General features: G+C 43.7%; 1 long non-coding RNA gene across 49 annotated transcripts in view; it reads left to right on the top strand.

Annotated features, from left to right (window-relative positions):
- The window catches only part of LOC307181221, a 2,056,127-nt gene that overhangs the window by 780,319 nt on the left and 1,249,936 nt on the right, over positions 1-25,872 (top strand). For 3 of the 49 annotated variants that reach the window (XR_013826139.1, XR_013826140.1, XR_013826148.1), the window contains exon 2: positions 16,889-16,970. The exons of the other annotated variants lie outside the window; for them this stretch is intronic. This is a non-coding gene — a long non-coding RNA (uncharacterized lncRNA). The remainder of the gene's footprint in view (positions 1-16,888; positions 16,971-25,872) is intronic. 49 annotated transcript variants of the gene reach the window in all.

The following is a 25,872-nucleotide window of genomic DNA, read 5'->3' on the forward strand; positions in this document are numbered from 1 at the left end:
GGCGTATGCGTTTTTTCCTGAATATATTCAGGAAAAAACGCATACGCCCTTTTCGGCCAAGTGCATCATTGTGGACGTTCTGCCTCTTTTCCTATGCTTTCAATGCAATTCCAGTCTACCTCCTGAAATCGGTTTCCTGCAATTCTGCCCCGCTTTCAAGTCCTCTTGGCAGCCTTACTTCAGTCTATTTTTGGACGATAGCTGTCATTTATAACTCTGCAGGTTTGTGAATTACAGTGCCCCTGAGCTCCTTTCTTCAACTCGCTTTCTTGTGACCTGGCCGTAAAATCGCAGGATGGCTTCAGGCCCTAATCTGGTTCCGGGCCGGCATGCTGAACCTTTGGTTAATTCCTCTTCCTGGTGGGAAATGAGAGTTAAATTTGCCCGTCCAGACACCTCCAGCTAGCCTCTCATTGGTTCTCGCTATTCCTGTTCATCTTCCGCAGAAATTGCAAACTGGGCCAAACAGGAGGTTAAAGGGACTGACTCTCCAAGTCGGGAGAGTGTTAGTAAAGCGTCTGGAATGTTGCACCCGAGTACCAGGGGAGCAAAACTGAGACATATTTGAACACGACTCCCGTTCACATGGTTGATCATACTCTGGGTTCCACATGCATGTTTTAGCTGAAGGAAGAATACCTTAAACCTGGAGAGTTGAGACCCGTGTAATGGGTACCATGCAATATGACTTCAAAGGGTCTTCATTTGCTCACCGAACCTCTCCAATCCTATCACTGCTGCGTTTATGCCCCTGTACACATGCTTGATTCTCTTTCGGAGACATAGCAATCCATAGGTTTTAAGATACTTACTAGTCAGGTACATTCTTAGGCGTTTAATATGGGGTTTTGAGTCCATTTCGTTGAGCAAGGAGTAGCTCTTGTCTATTCCATATTTGGCTTAAGGAACTTTATCTGTGCTCATTTCAATCTCTGGTTTTATGCAGCACCCCAACTCACCTTTCCCCTTAAGCAAGCATAAGTTGGTTTTCTAAATTTGAGACCCTGTTCTGGTTTGGAATGCAGTTCCTGTGTAGCCAAGTTTACATTCCGTGTATTAGTGATATCTTATGATGTTTCTTTTTCTGTGTGACTTATTTCAGTTAGAATCATCGTACCTGAATCCATTCATTGTGCTGCTAAGGGCCTGATGACATAGATTTCATTGCTCAGTGATATTGCTTTGGAAGTAAATACCACAACTTCTTTATCCATTTTTCACTTTCTGCGATGTTGAACTTGTACTGTAAACGAGGTTCTTCTAAACAGAGGCGTCCCAAACTTTGGGGTGGCTGTGTCTTTTTGATTTTAATTTCCCTAAGCTATAGGACCATAAGTGGCAGTGCCCTAGGCTCTGTTGCTTTGTTTTTTAGATGTTTCAGGAAACACCATACACTTCTCCCCAGTGTCTGTTGGCAATTTACATCCCGCCCATCAGCATAACAAGGCTCCCAGTTCTCCATGGCCTGTCCTGCCTTTCTGGATTTTACACTTTTTTCAGATGGCCCTTTTGACCGGGGGGAAGTGAGACTTCATTGTAGTGCAGATTTCCTTTGCAAGCTTGCTTGGTTGGCCAAAAAGGGCGTATGCGTTTTTTCCTGAATATATTCAGGAAAAAACGCATACGCCCTTTTTGGCCAAGTGCATCATTGTGGACGTTCTGCCTCTTTTCCTATGCTTTCAATGCAATTCCAGTCTACCTCCTGAAATCGGTTTCCTGCAATTCTGCCCCGTTTTCAAGTCCTCTTGGCAGCCTTACTTCAGTATATTTTTGGACGATAGCTGTCATTTATAACTCTGCATGTTTGTGAATTACAGTGCCCCTGAGCTCCTTTCTTCAACTCGCTTTCTTTTGAGCTGGCCGCAACACCGCCGGATGGCTTCAGGCCCTAATCTGGTTCCGGCACGGCACGCTGAGCCTTTGGTTAATTCCTCTTCCTGGTGGGAAATGAGAGTTAAATTTGCCCGTCCAGACACCTCCAGCTAGCCTCTCATTGGTTCTCGCTATTTCTGTTCATCTTCCGCAGAAATTGCAAACTGGGCCAAACAGGAGGTTAAAGGCGCTCACTCTCCAAGTGGGGAGAGTGTTAGTAAAGCGTCTGGAATGTTGCACCCGAGTACCAGGGGAGGAAAACTGAGACATATTTTAACACGTCTCCCGTTCACATGGTTGATCATACTTGGGTTCCACATGCATGTTTTAGCTGAAGGAAGAATACCTTAAACTTGGAGAATTGAGACCCGTGTAATGGGTACCATGCAATATGACTTCAAAGGGTCTTCATTTGCTCACCGAACCTCTCCAATCCTATCACTGCTGCGTTTATGCCCCTGTACACATGCTTGATTCTCTTTCGGAGACATAGCAATCCATAGGTTTTACGATACTTACTAGTCAGGTACATTCTTAGGCGTTTAATATGCGGTGTTGAGTCCATTTCGTTGAGCAAGGAGTAGCTCTTGTCTATTCCATATTTGACTTAAGGAACTTTATCTGTCCTCATTTCAATCTCTGGTTTTATGCAGCACCACAACTCACCTTTACCCTTAAGCAAGCATAAGTTGGTTTTCTAAATTTGAGACCCGGTTCTGTTCTGTAATTCAGTTCCTGTGTAGCCAAGTTTACATTCCGTGTATTACTGATATCTTATGATGTTTCTTTTTCTGTGTGACTTATTTCAGTTAGAATCATCATACCTGAATCCACTCATTGTGATGCTAAGGACCTGATGACATAGATTTCATTGCTGAGTGATACTGAATTGTAAGTAAATACCACAACTTCTTTATCCATTTTTCACTTTCTGCGATGTTGAACTTGTACTGTAAACGAGGTTCTTGTAAACAGAGGCGTCCCAATCTTTGGGGTGGCTGTGTCTTTTTGATTTTAATTTCCCTAAGCTATAGGACCATAAGTGGAAGTGCCCTAGGCTCTGTTGCTTTGTTTTTTAGATGTTTCAGGAAACACCATACAGTTCTCCCGAGTGGTTGCTGGCAATTTACATCCTGCCCTTCAGCATAACAAGGCTCCCAGTTCTCCATGGCCTGTCCTGCCTTTCTGGATTTTACACTTTTTTCAGATGGCCCTTTTGACCGGGGGGAAGTGAGACTTCATTGTAGTGCAGATTTCCTTTGCAAGCTTGCTTGGTTGGCCAAAAAGGGCGTATGCGTTTTTTCCTGAATATATTCAGGAAAAAACGCATACGCCCTTTTTGGCCAAGTGCATCATTGTGGACGTTCTGCCTCTTTTCCTATGCTTTCAATGCAATTTCAATCTACCTCCTGAAATCGGTTTCCTGCAATTCTGCCCCGCTTTCAAGTCCTCTTGGCAGCCTTACTTCAGTCTATTTTTGGACGATAGCTGTCATTTATAACTCTGCAGGTTTGTGAATTACAGTGCCCCTGAGCTCCTTTCTTCAACTCGCTTTCTTGTGAGCTGGCCGCAACACCGCAGGATGGCTTCAGGCCCTAATCTGGTTCTGGCACGGAACACTGAGCCTTTGGTTATTTCCTCCTCCTGGTGGGAAATGAGAGTTAAATTTGCCCGTCCAGACACCTCCAGCTAGCCTCTCATTGGTTCTCGCTATTCCTGTTCATCTTCTGCAGAAATTGCAAACTGTGCCAAACAGGAGGTTAAAGGGGCTGACTCTTCAAGTGGGGAGAGTGTGAGTAAAGCGTCTGGAATGTTGCACCCGAGTACCAGGGTACGAAAACTGAGACATATTTGAACACGTCTCCCGATCAAATGGTTGATCATACTCTAGGTTCCACATGCATGTTTTAGCTGAAGGAAGAATACCTTAAATTGGGTAGCTGAAACCCGTGGAATGGGTACCATGCAATATGACTTCAAAGGGTCTTCATTTGCTCACCGAACCTCTCCAATCCTATCACTGCTGCGTTTATGCCCCTGTACACATGCTTGATTCTCTTTTGGAGACATAGCAATCCATAGGTTTTAAGATACTTACTAGTCAGGTACATTCTTAGGCGTTTAATATGCGGTGTTGAGTCCATTTCATTGAGCAAGGAGTAGCTCTTGTCTATTCCATATTTGGCTTAAGGAACTTTATCTGTGCTCATTTCAATCTCTGGTTTTATGCAGCACCCCAACTCACCTTTACCCTTAAGCAAGCATAAGTTGGTTTTCTAAATTTGAGACCCTGTTCTGTTCTGTAATTCAGTTCCTGTGTAGCCAAGTTTCCATTCCGTGTATTACTGATATCTTATGATGTTTCTTTTTCTGTGTGACTTATTTCAGTTAGAATCATCATACCTGAATCCATTCATTGTGCTGCTAAGGGCATGATGACATAGATTTCATTGCTGAGTGATATTGCTTTGTAAGTGAATACCACAACTTCTTTATCCATTTTTCACTTTCTGCGATGTTGAACTTGTACTGTAAACGAGGTTCTTGTAAACAGAGGCGTCCCAAACTATGGGGTGGCGGTGTCTTTTTGATTTTAATTTCCCTAAGGTATAGGACCATAAGTGGAAGTGCCCTAGGCTCTGTTGCTTTGTTTTTTAGATGTTTCACAAACACCATACACTTCTCCTGAGTGTCTGTTGGCAATTTACATCCCGCCCATCAGCATAACAAGGCTCCCAGTTCTCCATGGCCTGTCCTGCCTTTCTGGATTTTACACTTTTTTCAGATGGCCCTTTTGACCGGGGGGAAGTGAGACTTCATTGTAGTGCAGATTTCCTTTGCAAGCTTGCTTGGTTGGCCAAAAAGGGCGTATGCGTTTTTTCCTGAATATATTCAGGAAAAAACGCATACGCCCTTTTTGGCCAAGTGCATCATTGTGGACGTTCTGCCTCTTTTCCTATGCTTTCAATGCAATTCCAGTCTACCTCCTGAAATCGGTTTCCTGCAATTCTGCCCCGTTTTCAAGTCCTCTTGGCAGCCTTACTTCAGTATATTTTTGGACGATAGCTGTCATTTATAACTCTGCATGTTTGTGAATTACAGTGCCCCTGAGCTCCTTTCTTCAACTCGCTTTCTTTTGAGCTGGCCGCAACACCACCGGATGGCTTCAGGCCCTAATCTGGTTCCGGCACGGCACGCTGAGCCTTTGGTTAATTCCTCTTCCTGGTGGGAAATGAGAGTTAAATTTGCCCGTCCAGACACCTCCAGCTAGCCTCTCATTGGTTCTCGCTATTTCTGTTCATCTTCCGTAGAAATTGCAAACTGGGCCAAACAGGAGGTTAAAGGCGCTCACTCTCCAAGTGGGGAGAGTATTAGTAAAGCGTCTGGAATGTTGCACCCGAGTACCAGGGGAGGAAAACTGAGACATATTTTAACACGTCTCCCGTTCACATGGTTGATCATACTTGGGTTCCACATGCATGTTTTAGCTGAAGGAAGAATACCTTAAACTTGGAGAATTGAGACCCGTGTAATGGGTACCATGCAATATGACTTCAAAGGGTCTTCATTTGCTCACCGAACCTCTCCAATCCTATCACTGCTGCGTTTATGCCCCTGTACACATGCTTGATTCTCTTTCGGAGACATAGCAATCCATAGGTTTTACGATACTTACTAGTCAGGTACATTCTTAGGCGTTTAATATGCGGTGTTGAGTCCATTTCGTTGAGCAAGGAGTAGCTCTTGTCTATTCCATATTTGACTTAAGGAACTTTATCTGTCCTCATTTCAATCTCTGGTTTTATGCAGCACCACAACTCACCTTTACCCTTAAGCAAGCATAAGTTGGTTTTCTAAATTTGAGACCCGGTTCTGTTCTGTAATTCAGTTCCTGTGTAGCCAAGTTTACATTCCGTGTATTAGTGATATCTTATGATGTTTCTTTTTCTGTGTGACTTATTTCAGTTAGAATCATCATACCTGAATCCACTCATTGTGATGCTAAGGACCTGATGACATAGATTTCATTGCTGAGTGATACTGAATTGTAAGTAAATACCACAACTTCTTTATCCATTTTTCACTTTCTGCGATGTTGAACTTGTACTGTAAACGAGGTTCTTGTAAACAGAGGCGTCCCAATCTTTGGGGTGGCTGTGTCTTTTTGATTTTAATTTCCCTAAGCTATAGGACCATAAGTGGAAGTGCCCTAGGCTCTGTTGCTTTGTTTTTTAGATGTTTCAGGAAACACCATACAGTTCTCCCGAGTGGTTGCTGGCAATTTACATCCTGCCCTTCAGCATAACAAGGCTCCCAGTTCTCCATGGCCTGTCCTGCCTTTCTGGATTTTACACTTTTTTCAGATGGCCCTTTTGACCGGGGGGAAGTGAGACTTCATTGTAGTGCAGATTTCCTTTGCAAGCTTGCTTGGTTGGCCAAAAAGGGCGTATGCGTTTTTTCCTGAATATATTCAGGAAAAAACGCATACGCCCTTTTTGGCCAAGTGCATCATTGTGGACGTTCTGCCTCTTTTCCTATGCTTTCAATGCAATTTCAATCTACCTCCTGAAATCGGTTTCCTGCAATTCTGCCCCGCTTTCAAGTCCTCTTGGCAGCCTTACTTCAGTCTATTTTTGGACGATAGCTGTCATTTATAACTCTGCAGGTTTGTGAATTACAGTGCCCCTGAGCTCCTTTCTTCAACTCGCTTTCTTGTGAGCTGGCCGCAACACCGCAGGATGGCTTCAGGCCCTAATCTGGTTCTGGCACGGAACACTGAGCCTTTGGTTATTTCCTCCTCCTGGTGGGAAATGAGAGTTAAATTTGCCCGTCCAGACACCTCCAGCTAGCCTCTCATTGGTTCTCGCTATTCCTGTTCATCTTCTGCAGAAATTGCAAACTGTGCCAAACAGGAGGTTAAAGGGGCTGACTCTTCAAGTGGGGAGAGTGTGAGTAAAGCGTCTGGAATGTTGCACCCGAGTACCAGGGTACGAAAACTGAGACATATTTGAACACGTCTCCCGATCAAATGGTTGATCATACTCTAGGTTCCACATGCATGTTTTAGCTGAAGGAAGAATACCTTAAATTGGGTAGCTGAAACCCGTGGAATGGGTACCATGCAATATGACTTCAAAGGGTCTTCATTTGCTCACCGAACCTCTCCAATCCTATCACTGCTGCGTTTATGCCCCTGTACACATGCTTGATTCTCTTTTGGAGACATAGCAATCCATAGGTTTTAAGATACTTACTAGTCAGGTACATTCTTAGGCGTTTAATATGCGGTGTTGAGTCCATTTCATTGAGCAAGGAGTAGCTCTTGTCTATTCCATATTTGGCTTAAGGAACTTTATCTGTGCTCATTTCAATCTCTGGTTTTATGCAGCACCCCAACTCACCTTTACCCTTAAGCAAGCATAAGTTGGTTTTCTAAATTTGAGACCCTGTTCTGTTCTGTAATTCAGTTCCTGTGTAGCCAAGTTTCCATTCCGTGTATTACTGATATCTTATGATGTTTCTTTTTCTGTGTGACTTATTTCAGTTAGAATCATCATACCTGAATCCATTCATTGTGCTGCTAAGGGCATGATGACATAGATTTCATTGCTGAGTGATATTGCTTTGTAAGTGAATACCACAACTTCTTTATCCATTTTTCACTTTCTGCGATGTTGAACTTGTACTGTAAACGAGGTTCTTGTAAACAGAGGCGTCCCAAACTATGGGGTGGCGGTGTCTTTTTGATTTTAATTTCCCTAAGGTATAGGACCATAAGTGGAAGTGCCCTAGGCTCTGTTGCTTTGTTTTTTAGATGTTTCACAAACACCATACACTTCTCCTGAGTGTCTGTTGGCAATTTACATCCCGCCAATCAGCATAACAAGGCTCCCAGTTCTCAATGGCCTGTTGCCTTTCTGGATTTTACACTTTTTTCAGATGGCCCTTTTGACCGGGGAGAAGTGAGACTTCATTGTAGTGCAGATTTCCTTTGCAAGATTGCTTGGTTGGCCAAAAAGGGCGTATGCATTTTTTCCTGAATATATTCAGGAAAAAACGCATATGCCCTTTTTGGCCAAGTGCATCATTGTGGACGTTCTGCCTCTTTTCCTATGCTTTCAATGCAATTCCAGTCTACCTCCTGAAATCGGTTTCCTGCAATTCTGCCCCGCTTTCAAGTCCTCTTGGCAGCCTTACTTCAGTCTATTTTTGGACGATAGCTGTCATTTATAACTCTGCATGTTTGTGAATTACAGTGCCCCTGAGCTCCTTTCTTCAACTCGCTTTCTTTTGAGCTGGCCGCAACACCGCAGGATGGCTTCAGGCCCTAATCTGGTTCCGGCACGGCACGCTGAGCCTTTGGTTAATTCCTCTTCCTGGTGGGAAATGAGAGTTAAATTTGCCCGTCCAGACACCTCCAGCTAGCCTCTCATTGGTTCTCGCTATTTCTGTTCATCTTCCGCAGAAATTGCAAACTGGGCCAAACAGGAGGTTAAAGGCGCTCACTCTCCAAGTGGGGAGAGTGTTAGTAAAGCGTCTGGAATGTTGCACCCGAGTACCAGGGGAGGAAAACTGAGACATATTTTAACACGTCTCCCGTTCACATGGTTGATCATACTTGGGTTCCACATGCATGTTTTAGCTGAAGGAAGAATACCTTAAACTTGGAGAATTGAGACCCGTGTAATGGGTACCATGCAATATGACTTCAAAGGGTCTTCATTTGCTCACCGAACCTCTCCAATCCTATCACTGCTGCGTTTATGCCCCTGTACACATGCTTGATTCTCTTTCGGAGACATAGCAATCCATAGGTTTTACGATACTTACTAGTCAGGTACATTCTTAGGCGTTTAATATGCGGTGTTGAGTCCATTTCGTTGAGCAAGGAGTAGCTCTTGTCTATTCCATATTTGACTTAAGGAACTTTATCTGTCCTCATTTCAATCTCTGGTTTTATGCAGCACCACAACTCACCTTTACCCTTAAGCAAGCATAAGTTGGTTTTCTAAATTTGAGACCCGGTTCTGTTCTGTAATTCAGTTCCTGTGTAGCCAAGTTTACATTCCGTGTATTACTGATATCTTATGATGTTTCTTTTTCTGTGTGACTTATTTCAGTTAGAATCATCATACCTGAATCCACTCATTGTGATGCTAAGGACCTGATGACATAGATTTCATTGCTGAGTGATACTGAATTGTAAGTAAATACCACAACTTCTTTATCCATTTTTCACTTTCTGCGATGTTGAACTTGTACTGTAAACGAGGTTCTTGTAAACAGAGGCGTCCCAATCTTTGGGGTGGCTGTGTCTTTTTGATTTTAATTTCCCTAAGCTATAGGACCATAAGTGGAAGTGCCCTAGGCTCTGTTGCTTTGTTTTTTAGATGTTTCAGGAAACACCATACAGTTCTCCCGAGTGGTTGCTGGCAATTTACATCCTGCCCTTCAGCATAACAAGGCTCCCAGTTCTCCATGGCCTGTCCTGCCTTTCTGGATTTTACACTTTTTTCAGATGGCCCTTTTGACCGGGGGGAAGTGAGACTTCATTGTAGTGCAGATTTCCTTTGCAAGCTTGCTTGGTTGGCCAAAAAGGGCGTATGCGTTTTTTCCTGAATATATTCAGGAAAAAACGCATACGCCCTTTTTGGCCAAGTGCATCATTGTGGACGTTCTGCCTCTTTTCCTATGCTTTCAATGCAATTTCAATCTACCTCCTGAAATCGGTTTCCTGCAATTCTGCCCCGCTTTCAAGTCCTCTTGGCAGCCTTACTTCAGTCTATTTTTGGACGATAGCTGTCATTTATAACTCTGCAGGTTTGTGAATTACAGTGCCCCTGAGCTCCTTTCTTCAACTCGCTTTCTTGTGAGCTGGCCGCAACACCGCAGGATGGCTTCAGGCCCTAATCTGGTTCTGGCACGGAACACTGAGCCTTTGGTTATTTCCTCCTCCTGGTGGGAAATGAGAGTTAAATTTGCCCGTCCAGACACCTCCAGCTAGCCTCTCATTGGTTCTCGCTATTCCTGTTCATCTTCTGCAGAAATTGCAAACTGTGCCAAACAGGAGGTTAAAGGGGCTGACTCTTCAAGTGGGGAGAGTGTGAGTAAAGCGTCTGGAATGTTGCACCCGAGTACCAGGGTACGAAAACTGAGACATATTTGAACACGTCTCCCGATCAAATGGTTGATCATACTCTAGGTTCCACATGCATGTTTTAGCTGAAGGAAGAATACCTTAAATTGGGTAGCTGAAACCCGTGGAATGGGTACCATGCAATATGACTTCAAAGGGTCTTCATTTGCTCACCGAACCTCTCCAATCCTATCACTGCTGCGTTTATGCCCCTGTACACATGCTTGATTCTCTTTTGGAGACATAGCAATCCATAGGTTTTAAGATACTTACTAGTCAGGTACATTCTTAGGCGTTTAATATGCGGTGTTGAGTCCATTTCATTGAGCAAGGAGTAGCTCTTGTCTATTCCATATTTGGCTTAAGGAACTTTATCTGTGCTCATTTCAATCTCTGGTTTTATGCAGCACCCCAACTCACCTTTACCCTTAAGCAAGCATAAGTTGGTTTTCTAAATTTGAGACCCTGTTCTGTTCTGTAATTCAGTTCCTGTGTAGCCAAGTTTCCATTCCGTGTATTACTGATATCTTATGATGTTTCTTTTTCTGTGTGACTTATTTCAGTTAGAATCATCATACCTGAATCCATTCATTGTGCTGCTAAGGGCATGATGACATAGATTTCATTGCTGAGTGATATTGCTTTGTAAGTGAATACCACAACTTCTTTATCCATTTTTCACTTTCTGCGATGTTGAACTTGTACTGTAAACGAGGTTCTTGTAAACAGAGGCGTCCCAAACTATGGGGTGGCGGTGTCTTTTTGATTTTAATTTCCCTAAGGTATAGGACCATAAGTGGAAGTGCCCTAGGCTCTGTTGCTTTGTTTTTTAGATGTTTCACAAACACCATACACTTCTCCTGAGTGTCTGTTGGCAATTTACATCCCGCCCATCAGCATAACAAGGCTCCCAGTTCTCCATGGCCTGTCCTGCCTTTCTGGATTTTACACTTTTTTCAGATGGCCCTTTTGACCGGGGGGAAGTGAGACTTCATTGTAGTGCAGATTTCCTTTGCAAGCTTGCTTGGTTGGCCAAAAAGGGCGTATGCGTTTTTTCCTGAATATATTCAGGAAAAAACGCATACGCCCTTTTTGGCCAAGTGCATCATTGTGGACGTTCTGCCTCTTTTCCTATGCTTTCAATGCAATTCCAGTCTACCTCCTGAAATCGGTTTCCTGCAATTCTGCCCCGTTTTCAAGTCCTCTTGGCAGCCTTACTTCAGTATATTTTTGGACGATAGCTGTCATTTATAACTCTGCATGTTTGTGAATTACAGTGCCCCTGAGCTCCTTTCTTCAACTCGCTTTCTTTTGAGCTGGCCGCAACACCACCGGATGGCTTCAGGCCCTAATCTGGTTCCGGCACGGCACGCTGAGCCTTTGGTTAATTCCTCTTCCTGGTGGGAAATGAGAGTTAAATTTGCCCGTCCAGACACCTCCAGCTAGCCTCTCATTGGTTCTCGCTATTTCTGTTCATCTTCCGCAGAAATTGCAAACTGGGCCAAACAGGAGGTTAAAGGCGCTCACTCTCCAAGTGGGGAGAGTATTAGTAAAGCGTCTGGAATGTTGCACCCGAGTACCAGGGGAGGAAAACTGAGACATATTTTAACACGTCTCCCGTTCACATGGTTGATCATACTTGGGTTCCACATGCATGTTTTAGCTGAAGGAAGAATACCTTAAACTTGGAGAATTGAGACCCGTGTAATGGGTACCATGCAATATGACTTCAAAGGGTCTTCATTTGCTCACCGAACCTCTCCAATCCTATCACTGCTGCGTTTATGCCCCTGTACACATGCTTGATTCTCTTTCGGAGACATAGCAATCCATAGGTTTTACGATACTTACTAGTCAGGTACATTCTTAGGCGTTTAATATGCGGTGTTGAGTCCATTTCGTTGAGCAAGGAGTAGCTCTTGTCTATTCCATATTTGACTTAAGGAACTTTATCTGTCCTCATTTCAATCTCTGGTTTTATGCAGCACCACAACTCACCTTTACCCTTAAGCAAGCATAAGTTGGTTTTCTAAATTTGAGACCCGGTTCTGTTCTGTAATTCAGTTCCTGTGTAGCCAAGTTTACATTCCGTGTATTAGTGATATCTTATGATGTTTCTTTTTCTGTGTGACTTATTTCAGTTAGAATCATCATACCTGAATCCACTCATTGTGATGCTAAGGACCTGATGACATAGATTTCATTGCTGAGTGATACTGAATTGTAAGTAAATACCACAACTTCTTTATCCATTTTTCACTTTCTGCGATGTTGAACTTGTACTGTAAACGAGGTTCTTGTAAACAGAGGCGTCCCAATCTTTGGGGTGGCTGTGTCTTTTTGATTTTAATTTCCCTAAGCTATAGGACCATAAGTGGAAGTGCCCTAGGCTCTGTTGCTTTGTTTTTTAGATGTTTCAGGAAACACCATACAGTTCTCCCGAGTGGTTGCTGGCAATTTACATCCTGCCCTTCAGCATAACAAGGCTCCCAGTTCTCCATGGCCTGTCCTGCCTTTCTGGATTTTACACTTTTTTCAGATGGCCCTTTTGACCGGGGGGAAGTGAGACTTCATTGTAGTGCAGATTTCCTTTGCAAGCTTGCTTGGTTGGCCAAAAAGGGCGTATGCGTTTTTTCCTGAATATATTCAGGAAAAAACGCATACGCCCTTTTTGGCCAAGTGCATCATTGTGGACGTTCTGCCTCTTTTCCTATGCTTTCAATGCAATTTCAATCTACCTCCTGAAATCGGTTTCCTGCAATTCTGCCCCGCTTTCAAGTCCTCTTGGCAGCCTTACTTCAGTCTATTTTTGGACGATAGCTGTCATTTATAACTCTGCAGGTTTGTGAATTACAGTGCCCCTGAGCTCCTTTCTTCAACTCGCTTTCTTGTGAGCTGGCCGCAACACCGCAGGATGGCTTCAGGCCCTAATCTGGTTCTGGCACGGAACACTGAGCCTTTGGTTATTTCCTCCTCCTGGTGGGAAATGAGAGTTAAATTTGCCCGTCCAGACACCTCCAGCTAGCCTCTCATTGGTTCTCGCTATTCCTGTTCATCTTCTGCAGAAATTGCAAACTGTGCCAAACAGGAGGTTAAAGGGGCTGACTCTTCAAGTGGGGAGAGTGTGAGTAAAGCGTCTGGAATGTTGCACCCGAGTACCAGGGTACGAAAACTGAGACATATTTGAACACGTCTCCCGATCAAATGGTTGATCATACTCTAGGTTCCACATGCATGTTTTAGCTGAAGGAAGAATACCTTAAATTGGGTAGCTGAAACCCGTGGAATGGGTACCATGCAATATGACTTCAAAGGGTCTTCATTTGCTCACCGAACCTCTCCAATCCTATCACTGCTGCGTTTATGCCCCTGTACACATGCTTGATTCTCTTTTGGAGACATAGCAATCCATAGGTTTTAAGATACTTACTAGTCAGGTACATTCTTAGGCGTTTAATATGCGGTGTTGAGTCCATTTCATTGAGCAAGGAGTAGCTCTTGTCTATTCCATATTTGGCTTAAGGAACTTTATCTGTGCTCATTTCAATCTCTGGTTTTATGCAGCACCCCAACTCACCTTTACCCTTAAGCAAGCATAAGTTGGTTTTCTAAATTTGAGACCCTGTTCTGTTCTGTAATTCAGTTCCTGTGTAGCCAAGTTTCCATTCCGTGTATTACTGATATCTTATGATGTTTCTTTTTCTGTGTGACTTATTTCAGTTAGAATCATCATACCTGAATCCATTCATTGTGCTGCTAAGGGCATGATGACATAGATTTCATTGCTGAGTGATATTGCTTTGTAAGTGAATACCACAACTTCTTTATCCATTTTTCACTTTCTGCGATGTTGAACTTGTACTGTAAACGAGGTTCTTGTAAACAGAGGCGTCCCAAACTATGGGGTGGCGGTGTCTTTTTGATTTTAATTTCCCTAAGGTATAGGACCATAAGTGGAAGTGCCCTAGGCTCTGTTGCTTTGTTTTTTAGATGTTTCACAAACACCATACACTTCTCCTGAGTGTCTGTTGGCAATTTACATCCCGCCAATCAGCATAACAAGGCTCCCAGTTCTCAATGGCCTGTTGCCTTTCTGGATTTTACACTTTTTTCAGATGGCCCTTTTGACCGGGGAGAAGTGAGACTTCATTGTAGTGCAGATTTCCTTTGCAAGATTGCTTGGTTGGCCAAAAAGGGCGTATGCATTTTTTCCTGAATATATTCAGGAAAAAACGCATATGCCCTTTTTGGCCAAGTGCATCATTGTGGACGTTCTGCCTCTTTTCCTATGCTTTCAATGCAATTCCAGTCTACCTCCTGAAATCGGTTTCCTGCAATTCTGCCCCGCTTTCAAGTCCTCTTGGCAGCCTTACTTCAGTCTATTTTTGGACGATAGCTGTCATTTATAACTCTGCATGTTTGTGAATTACAGTGCCCCTGAGCTCCTTTCTTCAACTCGCTTTCTTTTGAGCTGGCCGCAACACCGCAGGATGGCTTCAGGCCCTAATCTGGTTCCGGCACGGCACGCTGAGCCTTTGGTTAATTCCTCTTCCTGGTGGGAAATGAGAGTTAAATTTGCCCGTCCAGACACCTCCAGCTAGCCTCTAATTGGTTCTCGCTATTCCTGTTCATCTTCCGCAGAAATTGCAAACTGGGCCAAACAGGAGGTTAAAGGGACTGACTCTGCAAGTCGGGAGAGTGTTAGTAAAGCGTCTGGAATGTTGCACCCGAGTACCAGGGTACGAAAAGTGAGACATATTTGAACACGTCTCCCGATCATATGGTTGATCATACTCTAGGTTCCACATGCATGTTTTAGCTGAAGGAAGAATACCTTAAACCTGGAGAGTTGAGACCCGTGGAATGGGTACCATGCAATATGACTTCAAAGGGTCTTCATTTGCTCACCGAACCTCTCCAATCCTATCACTGCTGCGTTTATGCCCCTGTACACATGCTTGATTCTCTTTCGGAGACATAGCAATCCATAGGTTTTAAGATACTTACTAGTCAGGTACATTCTTAGGCGTTTAATATGGGGTTTTGAGTCCATTTCGTTGAGCAAGGAGTAGCTCTTGTCTATTCCATATTTGGCTTAAGGAACTTTATCTGTGCTCATTTCAATCTCTGGTTTTATGCAGCACCCCAACTCACCTTTCCCCTTAAGCAAGCATAAGTTGGTTTTCTAAATTTGAGACCCTGTTCTGTTTTGGAATGCAGTTCCTGTGTAGCCAAGTTTACATTCCGTGTATTAGTGATATCTTATGATGTTTCTTTTTCTGTGTGACTTATTTCAGTTAGAATCATCGTACCTGAATCCACTCATTGTGCTGCTAAGGGCCTGATGACATAGATTTCATTGCTGAGTGATATTGCTTTGTAAGTAAATACCACAACTTCTTTATCCATTTTTCACTTTCTGCGATGTTGAACTTGTACTGTAAACGAGGTTCTTGTAAACAGAGGCGTCCCAAACTTTGGGGTGGCTGTGTCTTTTTGATTTTAATTTCCCTAAGCTATAGGACCATAAGTGGCAGTGCCCTAGGCTCTGTTGCTTTGTTTTTTAGATGTTTCAGGAAACACCATACACTTCTCCCCAGTGTCTGGTGGCAATTTACATGACGCCCATCAGCATAACAAAGCTCCCAGTTCTCCATGGCATGTCCTGCCTTTCTGGATTTTACACATTTTTCAGATGGCCCTTTTGACCGGGGGGAAGTGAGACTTCATTGTAGTGCAGATTTCCTTTGCAATCTTGCTTGGTTGGCCAAAAAGGGCGTATGCGTTTTTTCCTGAATATATTCAGGAAAAAACGCATACGCCCTTTTTGGCCAAGTGCATCATTGTGGACGTTCTGCCTCTTTTCCTATGCTTTCAATGCAATTTCAGTCTACCTCCTGAAATCAGATTCCTGCAATTCTGCCCCGCTTTCAAGTCCTCTTGGCAGCCTTACTTCAGTCTATTTTTGGACGATAGCTGTCATTTATAACTCTGCAGGTTTGTGAATTACAGTGCCCCTGAGCACCTTTCTTCAACTCGCTTTCTTGTGAGCTGGCCGCAACACCGCCGGATGGCTTCAGGCCCTAATCTGGTTCCGGCACGGCACGCTGAGCCTTTGGTTAATTCCTCTTCCTGGTGGGAAATGAGAGTTAAATTTGCCCGTCCAGACACCTCCAGCTAGCCTTTAATTGGTTCTCGCTATTCCTGTTCATCTTCCGCAGAAATTGCAAACTGGGCCACACAGGAGGTTAAAACGACTGACTCTGCAAGTCGGGTAGTGTTAGTAAAGCGTCTGGAATGTTGCACCCGAGTACCAGGGTACGAAAACTGAGACATATTTGAACACGTCTCCCGATCACATGGTTGATCATACTCTAGGTTCCACATGCATGTTTTAGCTGAAGGAAGAATACCTTAAACCTGGGTAGTTGAAACCCGTGGAATGGGTACCATGCAATATGACTTCAAAGGGTCTTCATTTGCTCACCGAACCTCTCCAATCCTATCACTGCTGCGTTTATGCCCCTGTACACATGCTTGATTCTCTTTCGGAGACATAGCAATCCATAGGTTTTAAGATACTTACTAGTCAGGTACATTCTTACGTGTTTAATATGCGGTGTTGAGTCCATTTCGTTGAGCAAGGAGTAGCTCTTGTCTATTCCATATTTGGCTTAAGGAACTTTATCTGTGCTCATTTCAATCTCTGGTTTTATGCAGCACCCCAACTCACCTTTACCCTTAAGCAAGAATAAGTTGGTTTTCTAAATTTGAGACCCTGTTCTGTTCTGTAATTCAGTTCCTTGTAGCCAAGTTTACATTCCGTGTATTACTGATATCTTATGATGTTTCTTTTTCTTTGTGACTTATTTCACTTAGAATCATCATACCTGAATCCACTCATTGTGCTGCTAAGGGCCTGATGACATAGATTTCATTGCTGAGTGATATTGCTTTGTAAGTAAATACCACAACTTCTTTATCCATTTTTCACTTTCTGCGATGTTGAACTTGTACTGTAAACGAGGTTCTTGTAAACAGAGCCGTTCCAAACTTTGGGGTGGCTGTGTCTTTTTGATTTTAAATTGCCTAAGCTATAGGACCATAAGTGGAAGTGCCCTAGGCTCTGTTGCTTTGTTTTTTAGATGTTTCAGGAAACACCATACACTTCTCCCGAGTGGTTGTTGGCAATTTACATCCCGCCCTTCAGCATAACAAGACTCCCAGTTCTCCATGGCCTGTCCTGCCTTTCTGGATTTTACACTTTTTTCAGATGGCCCTTTTGACCGGGAGGAAATGAGACTTCATTGTAGTGCAGATTTCCTTTGCAAGCTTGCTTGGTTGGCCAAAAAGGGCGTATGCGTTTTTTCCTGAATATATTCAGGAAAAAACGCATACGCCCTTTTTGGCCAAGTGCATCATTGTGGACGTTCTGCCTCTTTTCCTATGCTTTCAATGCAATTCCAGTCTACCTCCTGAAATCGGTTTCCTGCAATTCTGCCCCGCTTTCAAGTCCTCTTGGCAGCCTTACTTCAGTCTATTTTTGGACGATAGCTGTCATTTATAACTCTGCAGGTTTGTGAATTACAGTGCCCCTGAGCTCCTTTCTTCAACTCGCTTTCTTGTGACCTGGCCGTAACACCGCAGGATGGCTTCAGGCCCTAATCTGGTTCCGGCCCGGCATGCTGAGCCTTTGCTTAATTCCTCTTCCTGGTGGGAAATGAGAGTTAAATTTGCCCGTCCAGACACCTCCAGCTAGCCTCTCATTGGTTCTCGCTATTCCTGTTCATCTTCCGCAGAAATTGCAAACTGGGCCAAACAGGAGGTTAAAGGGACTGACTCTCCTAGTCGGGAGAGTGTTAGTAAAGCGTCTGGAATGTTGCACCCGAGTACCAGGGGAGCAAAACTGAGACATATTTGAACACGACTCCCGTTCACATGGTTGATCATACTCTGGGTTCCACATGCATGTTTTAGCTGAAGGAAGAATACCTTAAACCTGGAGAGTTGAGACCCGTGGAATGGGTACCATGCAATATGACTTCAAAGGGTCTTCATTTGCTCACCGAACCTCTCCAATCCTATCACTGCTGCGTTTATGCCCCTGTACACACGCTTGATTCTCTTTTGGAGACATAGCAATCCATAGGTTTTAAGATACTTACTAGTCAGGTACATTCTTAGGCGTTTAATATGGGGTTTTGAGTCCATTTCGTTGAGCAAGGAGTAGCTCTTGTCTATTCCATATTTGGCTTAAGGAACTTTATCTGTGCTCATTTCAATCTCTGGTTTTATGCAGCACCCCAACTCACCTTTCCCCTTAAGCAAGCATAAGTTGGTTTTCTAAATTTGAGACCCTGTTCTGTTTTGGAATGCAGTTCCTGTGTAGCCAAGTTTACATTCCGTGTATTAGTGATATCTTATGATGTTTCTTTTTCTGTGTGACTTATTTCAGTTAGAATCATCGTACCTGAATCCACTCATTGTGCTGCTAAGGGCCTGATACATAGATTTCATTGCTGAGTTATATTGCTTTGTAAGTAAATACCACAACTTCTTTATCCATTTTTCACTTTCTGCGATGTTGAACTTGTACTGTAAACGAGATTCTTGTAAATAGAGGCGTCCCAAACTTTGGGGTGGCTGTGTCTTTTTGATTTTAATTTCCCTAAGCTATAGGACCATAAGTGGCAGTGCCCTAGGCTCTGCTGCTTTGTTTTTTAGATGTTTCAGGAAACACCATACACTTCTCCGCAGTGTCTGTTGGCAATTTACATCCCGCCCATCAGCATAACAAGGCTCCCAGTTCTCCATGGCCTGTCCTGCCTTTCTGGATTTTACACTTTTTTCAGATGGCCCTTTTGACCGGGGGGAAGTGAGACTTCATTGTAGTGCAGATTTCCTTTGCAAGCTTGCTTGGTTGGCCAAAAAGGGCGTATGCGTTTTTTCCTGAATATATTCAGGAAAAAACGCATACGCCCTTTTTGGCCAAGTGCATCATTGTGGACGTTCTGCCTCTTTTCCTATGCTTTCAATGCAATTCCAGTCTACCTCCTGAAATCGGTTTCCTGCAATTCTGCCCCGCTTTCAAGTCCTCTTGGCAGCCTTACTTCAGTCTATTTTTGGACGATAGCTGTCATTTATAACTCTGCAGGTTTGTGAATTACAGTGCCCCTGAGCTCCTTTCTTCAACTCGCTTTCTTTTGAGCTGGCCGCAACACCGCAGGATGGCTTCAGGCCCTAATCTGGTTCCGGCACGGCACGCTGAGCCTTTGGTTAATTCCTCTTCCTGGTGGGAAATGAGAGTTAAATTTGCCCGTCCAGACACCTCCAGCTAGCCTCTCATTGGTTCTCGCTATTCCTGTTCATCTTCCGCAGAAATTGCAAACTGGGCCATACAGGAGGTTAAAGGGACTGACTCTGCAAGTCGGGAGAGTGTTAGTAAAGCGTCTGGAATGTTGCACCCGAGTACCAGGGTACGAAAACTGAGACATATTTGAACACGTCTCCCGATCACATGGTTGATCATACTCTAGGTTCCACATGCATGTTTTAGCTGAAGGAAGAATACCTTAAACCTGGGTAGTTGAAACCCGTGGAATGGGTACCATGCAATATGACTTCAAAGGGTCTTCATTTGCTCACCGAACCTCTCCAATCCTATCACTGCTGCGTTTATGCCCCTGTACACATGCTTGATTCTCTTTCGGAGACATAGCAATCCATAGGTTTTAAGATACTTACTAGTCAGGTACATTCTTACGCGTTTAATATGCGGTGTTGAGTCCATTTCGTTGAGCAAGGAGTAGCTCTTGTCTATTCCATATTTGGCTTAAGGAACTTTATCTGTGCTCATTTCAATCTCTGGTTTTATGCAGCACCCCAACTCACCTTTACCCTTAAGCAAGCAAAAGTTGGTTTTCTAAATTTGAGACCCCGTTCTGTTCTGTAATTCAGTTCCTCTGTAGCCAAGTTTACATTCCGTGTATTACTGATACCTTATGATGTTTCTTTTTCTGTGTGACTTATTTCAGTTAGAATCATCATACCTGAATCCACTCATTGTGCTGCTAAGGGCCTGATGACACAGATTTCATGCTGAGTGATATTGCTTTGTAAGTAAATACTACAACTTCTTTATCCATTTTTCACTTTCTGCGATGTTGAACTTGTACTGTAAACGAGGTTCTTGTAAACAGAGCCGTTCCAAACTTTGGGGTGGCTGTGTCTTTTTGATTTTAATTTCCCTAAGCTATAGGACCATAAGTGGAAGTGCCCTAGTTTCTGTTGCTTTGTTTTTTAGATGTTTCAGGAAACACCATACACTTCTCCAGAGTAGTTGTTGGCAATTTACATCCCGCCCATCAGCATAACAAGGCTCCCAGTTCTCCATGGCCTGTCCTGCCTTTCTGGATTTTACACTTTTTTCAGATGGCCCTTTTGACCGGGGGGAAGTGAGACTTCATTGTAGTGCAGATTTCCTTTGCAAGCTTGCTTGGTTGGCCAAAAAGGGCGTATGCATTTTTTCCTGAATATATTCAGGAAAAAACGCATACGCCCTTTTTGGCCAAGTGCATCATTGTGGACGTTCTGCCTCTTTTCCTATGCTTTCAATGCAATTCCAGTCTACCTCCTGAAATCGGGTTCCTGCAATTCTGCCCCACATTCAAGTCCTCTTGGCAGCCTTACTTCAGTCTATTTTTGGACGATAGCTGTCATTTATAACTCTGCAGGTTTGTGAATTACAGTGCCCCTGAGCTCCATTCTTCAACTCGCTTTCTTGTGACCTGGCCGCAACACCGCAGGATGGCTTCAGGCCCTAATCTGGTTCCGGCACGGCACGCTGAGCCTTTGGTTATTTCCTCTTCCTGGTGGGAAATGAGAGTTAAATTTGCCCGTCCAGACACCTCCAGCTAGCCTCTCATTGGTTCTCGCTATTCCTGTTCATCTTCCGCAGAAATTGCAAACTGGGCCAAACAGGAGGTTAAAGGCGCTCACTCTCCAAGTGGGGAGAGTGTTAGTAAAGCGTCTGGAATGTTGCACCCGAGTACCAGGGGAGGAAAACTGAGACATATTTTAACACGTCTCCCGTTCACATGGTTGATCATACTTGGGTTCCACATGCATGTTTTAGCTGAAGGAAGAATACCTTAAACTTGGAGAATTGAGACCCGTGTAATGGGTACCATGCAATATGACTTCAAAGGGTCTTCATTTGCTCACCGAACCTCTCCAATCCTATCACTGCTGCGTTTATGCCCCTGTACACATGCTTGATTCTCTTTTGGAGACATAGCAATCCATAGGTTTTACGATACTTACTAGTCAGGTACATTCTTAGGCGTTTAATATGCGGTGTTGAGTCCATTTCGTTGAGCAAGGAGTAGCTCTTGTCTATTCCATATTTGACTTAAGGAACTTTATCTGTGCTCATTTCAATCTCTGGTTTTATGCAGCACCCCAACTCACCTTTACCCTTAAGCAAGCATAAGTTGGTTTTCTAAATTTGAGACCCTGTTCTGTTCTGTAATTCAGTTCCTGTGTAGCCAAGTTTACATTCCGTGTATTACTGATATCTTATGATGTTTCTTTTTCTGTGTGACTTATTTCAGTTAGAATCATCATACCTGAATCCACTCATTGTGATGCTAAGGACCTGATGACATAGATTTCATTGCTGAGTGATACTGTATTGTAAGTAAATACCACAACTTCTTTATCCATTTTTCACTTTCTGCGATGTTGAACTTGTACTGTAAACGAGGTTCTTGTAAACAGAGGCGTCCCAAACTTTGAGGTGGCTGTGTCTTTTTGATTTTAATTTCCCTAAGCTATAGGACCATAAGTGGAAGTGCCCTAGGCTCTGTTGCTTTGTTTTTTAGATGTTTCAGGAAACACCATACACTTCTCCGGAGTGGTTGTTGGCAATTTACATCCCTCCCTTCAGCATAACAAGGCTCCCAGTTCTCCATGGCCTGTCCTGCCTTTCTGGATTTTACACTTTTTTCAGATGGCCCTTTTGACCGGGGGGAAGTGCGACTTCATTGTAGTGCAGATTTCCTTTGCAAGCTTGCTTGGTTGGCCAAAAAGGGCGTATGCGTTTTTTCCTGAATATATTCAGGAAAAAACGCATACGCCCTTTTTGGCCAAGTGCATCATTGTGGACGTTCTGCCTCTTTTCCTATGCTTTCAATGCAATTTCAGTCTACCTCCTGAAATCGGATTCCTGCAATTCTGCCCCGCTTTCAAGTCCTCTTGGCAGCCTTACTTCAGTCTATTTTTGGACGATAGCTGTCATTTATAACTCTGCAGGTTTGTGAATTACAGTGCCCCTGAGCACCTTTCTTCAACTCGCTTTCTTGTGAGCTGGCCGCAACACCGCAGGATGGCTTCAGGCCCTAATCTGGTTCTGGCACGGCACGCTAAGCCTTTGGTTATTTCCTCCTCCTGGTGGGAAATGAGAGTTAAATTTGCCCGTCCAGACACCTCCAGCTAACCTCTCATTGGTTCTCGCTATTCCTGTTCATCTTCCGCAGAAATTGCAAACTGTGCCAAACAGGAGGTTAAAGGCGCTGACTCTTCAAGTGGGGAGAGTGTCAGTAAAGCGTCTGGAATGTTGCACCCGAGTACCAGGGGAGGAAAACTGAGACATATTTGAACACGTCTCCCGATCAAATGGTTGATCATACTCTAGGTTCCACATGCATGTTTTAGCTGAAGGAAGAATACCTTAAATTGGGTAGCTGAAAGCCGTGGAATGGGTACCATGCAATATGACTTCAATGGGTCTTCATTTGCTCACCGAACCTCTCCAATCCTATCACTGTTGCGTTTATGCCCCTGTACACATGCTTGATTCTCTTTCGGAGACATAGCAATCCATAGGTTTTAAGATACTTTCTAGTCAGGTACATTCTTAGGCGTTTAATATGCGGTGTTGAGTCCATTTCGTTGAGCATGGAGTAGCTCTTGTTTATTCCATATTTGGCTTAAGGAACTTTATCTGTGCTCATTTCAATCTCTGGTTTTATGCAGCACCCCAACTCACCTTTCCCCTTAAGCAAGCATAAGTTGGTTTTCTAAATTTGAGACCCTGTTCTGTTCTGTAATTCAGTTCCTGTGTAGCCAAGTTTCCATTCCGTGTATTACTGATATCTTATGATGTTTCTTTTTCTGTGTGACTTATTTCAGTTAGAATCATCATACCTGAATCCACTCATTGTGCTGCTAAGGGCCTGATGACACAGATTTCATTGCTGAGTGATATTGCTTTGTAAGTTAATACCACAACTTTTTTATCCATTTTTCACTTTCTGTGATGTTGAACTTGTACTGTAAACGAGGTTCTTGTAAACAGAGCCGTTCCAAACTTTGGGGTGGCTGTGTCTTTTTGATTTTAAATTCCCTAAGCTATAGGACCATAAGTGGAAGTGCCCTAGGCTCTGTTGCTTTGTTTTTTAGATGTTTCAGGAAACACCATACACTTCTCCCTAGTGGTTGTTGGCAATTTACATCCCGCCCATCAGCATAACAAGGCTCCCAGTTCTCCATGGCCTGTCCTGCCTTTCTGGATTTTACACTTTTTTCAGATGGCCCTTTTGACCGGGGAGAAGTGAGACTTCATTGTAGTGCAGATTTCCTTTGCAAGTTTACTTGGTTGGCCAAAAAGGGCGTATGCGTTTTTTCCTGATTATATTCAGGAAAAAACGCATACGCCCTTTTTGGCCAAGTGCATCATTGTGGACGTTCTGCCTCTTTTCCTATGCTTTCAATGCAATTCCAGTCTACCTCCTGAAATCGGTTTCCTGCAATTCTGCCCCGCTTTCAAGTCCTCTTGGCAGCCTTACTTCAGTCTATCTTTGGACGATAGCTGTCATTTATAACTCTGCAGGTTTGAGAATTACAGTGCCCCTGAGCTCCTTTCTTCAACTCGCTTTCTTGTGACCTGGCCGTTACAGCGCAGGATGGCTTCAGGCCCTAATCTGGTTCCGGCCCGGCATGCTGAGCCTTTGGTTAATTCCTCTTCCTGGTGGGAAATGAGAGTTAAATTTGCCCGTCCAGACACCTCCAGCTAGCCTCTCATTGGGTCTCGCTATTCCTGTTCATCTTCCGCAGAAATTGCAAACTGGGCCAAACAGGAGGTTAAAGGGACTGACTCTCCAAGTTGGGAGAGTGTTAGTAAAGCGTCTGGAATGTTGCACCCGAGTACCAGGGGAGGAAAACTGAGACATATTTGAACACGACTCCCGTTCACATGGTTGATCATACTCTAGGTTCCACATGCATGTTTTAGCTGAAGGAAGAATACCTTAAACCTGGGTAGTTGAAACCCGTGGAATGGGTACCATGCAATATGACTTCAAAGGGTCTTCATTTGCTCACGAACCTCTCCAATCCTATCACTGCTACGTGTATGACCCTGTACACATGCTTGATTCTCTTTCGGAGACATAGCAATCCATAGGTTTTAAGATACTTACTAGTCAGGTACATTCTTAGACGTTTAATATGCGGTGTTGAGTCCATTTCGTTGAGCAAGGAGTAGCTCTTGTCTATTCCATATTTGGCTTAAAGAACTTTATCTGTGCTCATTTCAATCTCTGGTTTTATGCAGCACCCCAACTCACCTTTACCCTTAAGCAAGCATAAGTTGGTTTTCTAAATTTGAGACCCTGTTCTGCTCTGTAATTCAGTTCCTGTGTAGCCAAGTTTACATTCCGTGTATTACTGATATCTTATGATGTTTCTTTTTCTGTGTGACTTATTTCAGTTAGAATCATCATACCTGAATCCACTCATTGTGATGCTAAGGGCCTGATGACATAGATTTCATTGCTGAGTGATATTGCTTTGTAAGTAAATACCACAACTTCTTTATCCATTTTTCACTTTCTGCGATGTTGAACTTGTACTGTAAACGAGGTTCTTGTAAACAGAGGCGTCCCAAACTTTGGGGTGGCTGTGTCTTTTTTATTTTAAATTCCCTAAGCTATAGGACCATAAGTGGAAGTGCCCTAGGCTCTGTTGCTTTGTTTTTTAGATGTTTCAGGTAACACCATACACTTCTCCCGAGTGGTTGTAGGCAATTTACATCCCGCCCTTCAGCATAACAAGGCTCCCAGTTCTCCATGGCCTGTCCTGCCTTTCTGGATTTTACACTTTTTTCAGATGGCCCTTTTGACCGGGGGAAGTGAGACTTCATTGTAGTGCAGATTTCCTTTGCAAGATTGCTTGGTTGGCCAAAAAGGGCGTATGCGTTTTTTCCTGAATATATTCAGGAAAAAACGCATACGCCCTTTTTGGCCAAGTGCATCATTGTGGACGTTCTGCCTCTTTTCCTATGCTTTCAATGCAATTCCAGTCTACCTCCTGAAATCGGTTTCCTGCAATTCTGCCCCGCTTTCAAGTCCTCTTGGCAGCCTTACTTCAGTCTATTTTTGGACGATAGCTGTCATTTATAACTCTGCAGGTTTGTGAATTACAGTGCCCCTGAGCTCCTTTCTTCAACTCGCTTTCTTTTGAGCTGGCCGCAACACCGCAGGATGGCTTCAGGCCCTAATCTGGTTCCGGCACGGCACGCTGAGCCTTTGGTTAATTCCTCTTCCTGGTGGGAAATGAGAGTTAAATTTGCCCGTCCAGACACCTCCAGCTAGTCTCTCATTGGTTCTCGCTATTCCTGTTCATCTTCCGCAGTAATTGCAAACTAGGCCAAACAGGAGGTTAAAGGGACTGACTCTCCAAGTGGGGAGAGTGTTAGTAAAGCGTCTGGAATGTTGCACCCGTGTACCAGGGGAGGAAAACTGAGACATATTTGAACACGTCTCCCGTTCACATGGTTGATCATACTTGGGTTCCACATGCAT

This window comes from Stenella coeruleoalba, assembly GCF_951394435.1.
Source record: "Stenella coeruleoalba genome assembly, contig: scaffold_47, whole genome shotgun sequence".
Lineage (NCBI taxonomy): Eukaryota > Metazoa > Chordata > Mammalia > Artiodactyla > Delphinidae > Stenella > Stenella coeruleoalba.